Genomic DNA, 3,157 nt, shown 5'->3' with positions numbered 1-3,157 from the left:
AGTAAAAATATGGTGTTCAAACTGGTGATTTTCTTTCTGATGGTTCATGCTCGTCTACAATTAATTTCTTATTTCAGAGAACGTATGGTGCTCAAACTGGTGATTTTCTGTGGTGCTATTTCATTTTGAACGTATTTATTTTCTATGTTTCTAATTCTTATATCTTATTGGACACTATTTTCCATTGATTTATCCATAGTTTCAGTTATTGTTGTATACATTAGGTCTTATGTTCAAAATAGTACCGTAATAGTTCCATAATTGTAAGAATCTGGCTGGATTTTTCGTGTCGTTATGCTATGAAAACAAGCTGGCAAGTCTCTACAATATAATACTGTTGTCCATTTTCAATTTTGAAGAGTAAGAACATTATCTAAAAAGTGAAAAACGTGTGTTGCCAAGGAAAAAATAGAAAAAGGGTAGAATTCCTTCAAATAAGATCAATCAAGATTCTCTAGGTTTTTTTTCAATAATGACGTCCCTTAATGTTTACAAGTCCATGAAGTCCTATGAAACTAAAAACAGCTTGATGAAGGGACAAAATATAGCTTCAAAGTAGGGCAGAACACTCGTCACAGTGAACACAAATTGTTCTCTTATAAATTTTAATTTTTTGTATAAAAAATATAATTAATTAATATGTTGCATAAGTTAAAAATGTGTCAATAAGTGTGTTGCATTTATAAAATTGGATTCAGGTCAAGTTCTTCAATCATAGTCATCAAATTAATTGTTAAACATCATGCCATGGTCGTTGGTCTAACTTTCTCTAACCTTGTATTAAATACATTTTTTGATAGAATTTTTAAAGGTTATTATGGCTTGTCATTGTTAAATAAGCTCTTGCATTTGATCATCTAATAACTTGTCTGTTAGACACATTTTTTCTTCTTTAAAATTTTTACATATGAACTTTAAAATTTTCAGCACTCATATTGTGGTTTATGTTCAGTTTATAGTAATGCTTCACCCTTTTGAACTACATGAAGTATTTATGACATGGGGCATGACTTTTGTTGTAGGTGTTCTTCTACTTTCCACTACTGCTCTATTCAGCATCCCCTTTTGAACTACATGAAGCTTGAAGAAATATAAAAAATAAAGCTTAAGCTTTAGATATTTAGTTTAGTAGAAAGAAGTTTAGTTTGGCGATTATGAAGACTTTATTTCAGCATGGATGAATGTTGATTTTACCACCTGAAATATTAAAGATATTTCAGCAATTAAAAAATAAATTTCATCAAACATAAAAAAAAAGTAGCACATGGAAAACAATTTCAGCACATTTAATTTCTGCAAATAAATATTTAATTTAGAACAATGAAATTCAGCCAATGCAAGATCACCTATAGTAAAATATATTTCTGCAATATGAAAATCTAATTTTCAGAGCATGCAACTTTCTCAAAATAATTTTTACATATGGAATAATTATGTTTAGCAACTTGCAATACAGCCATTAAAAGGATAATTTCAGCTTGGACTTGAATAAATTTCAGCAAATGAATTTTAACAAATGCTCAAATAGATTTTAGCATATGCTGAAATGAATTTCAGCAAAAAAGAACAAGGGTTTAGAGGATAAATATAGATATTGCTCCACCAAATTGGATGAAAAAAATTTTATGAAAATATGATGCAGCCCCTTTTATTTTAAATAGCCTTCTGGAAGAGAAATCCTGACAATTGCAGCCATCCAGAATTTGGTTTAGCCATATTTTGGGAGAGGAAAAAAAAGCAACTGTATGCTCAATTTGGCTTTTGTGTAGAGAAAGAAAATATTTTTTCTTGATTTTTTATCTTGCAATGATAAAGAATGAGGTGAAAGTATTTCTGCGGTTTGGGGCTTTTACATACATACCAGCCGGTTCTTATGCATTAACATATCTAACGCTTAAGCATTATTTTTTTATATTTCTCCCCCATAAATTTTTTTATATTATGCCATACTTTTTTATTATTTTACCTGCCAGTTCATTCGAAGCTGAAGAATAATGAGCTCTATTATCGCAATCGTTTACTGTCCTATCAAAACTGCTCCTTGAGGAATTCCCAAACTGATCCGATGAGAAAGGATTCCAGAAATAATCCCACATAGAAGTTTGAGGCGATGAGAATTGATAGCTTGATCTATTGTAAGGAGAAGAGAAGAATGATGCTCTATTAACTGATGAAGATTGTGACACAAAGAAACCATTCATACCAAGACTTTCCCCGGGATAGTAGGATTAGAGATGCACAGCTTCATGTGGCTCTAGCCATTCTTCAACAGCAAGGTTATGTTCAGTAATTAGATATGTTGAATTAAAATTTATTCATTATTAAAACAAGGTTATGTTCAGTAATTAGATATGTTGATATACACGAATTGTGTGGTACTTATGTAAATGTACCTAATTGTTTTTGCCTTGCTTATCCTGTGTTTGAGTTGATACTGTTGTCGTGTTCCTCTATTTTCTTTTTCGTCAAGGAATATTTACGACATTCATTCAATTTCATCTTGAGGCATTTTGAGCATGGAAATCAATACAAGTAGCAGGTTTATTCAATTTCTATTTGTTTTTGGAATTTTCTTTCTTGATCAACTGTGACTGATGTATTCTTTCTTTAATAATTGTAGAACAATGAGCTCCAGGTATTCAGGGAAGTCCGGGCGAGTGCTATGTTGGTGCGGATTGTCGTCCTTATTACTCATGTCACACCAACAACATAGCTATGGGCGATAGTTCTACAGGTGCCCGCGGTGGGCAGACGACAGGACGACTATAGGTTTTTTAGCTGGGCAGACAGTCTGGTGGATTCAACGGTATCCCAAACAGAAAATGTTGCTCAAGGCTCGACGGTATCCCAAACGGAGAACGCCGCTCCAGGTATCCCAACCGGACACAGTTGCTACAGGTTCAACTGTGTTCTAATCGGACAACGTTCCTCGTGACATGCTCCTACATTTTAAATGAATATGGTCATTTTTTTGCTTCTAATTTTAACATTTTATTTTATTTCTTTTTTTTTGGTTTCTTGATACTCACTATTAAGTGAGGTGTATATCATTCTTTCCGGTTGTTTTTCAAATGGTAGTTGTTCATGTTGTAGAAGCTATGATTGTATGGTATAATGGAGTAATGTAATTGTTCTTATCAATCTATATTTAGTTGTG

The 3,157-nt window shown here is 32.4% G+C and overlaps 1 long non-coding RNA gene across 1 annotated transcript in view; it reads left to right on the top strand.

Moving 5' to 3' along the window:
• The window catches only part of LOC110019431, a 76,966-nt gene extending 74,186 nt beyond the window's left edge, over nt 1-2,780 (top strand). Inside the window, exons 3-4 of the long non-coding RNA XR_002293445.1 lie at nt 1,974-2,276; nt 2,621-2,780. This is a non-coding gene — a long non-coding RNA (uncharacterized LOC110019431). The remainder of the gene's footprint in view (nt 1-1,973; nt 2,277-2,620) is intronic.
• The last annotated feature ends 377 nt before the right edge of the window (nt 2,781-3,157 follow it).

The sequence above is a fragment of the Phalaenopsis equestris genome, unplaced genomic scaffold, assembly GCF_001263595.1.
Source record: "Phalaenopsis equestris unplaced genomic scaffold, ASM126359v1 Scaffold000055, whole genome shotgun sequence".
In the NCBI taxonomy this organism is placed as follows: Eukaryota; Viridiplantae; Streptophyta; class Magnoliopsida; order Asparagales; family Orchidaceae; genus Phalaenopsis; species Phalaenopsis equestris.
The sequence above is the reverse complement of the archived record's forward strand: the minus strand, read 5'-3'. Positions and strand labels throughout refer to the sequence as shown.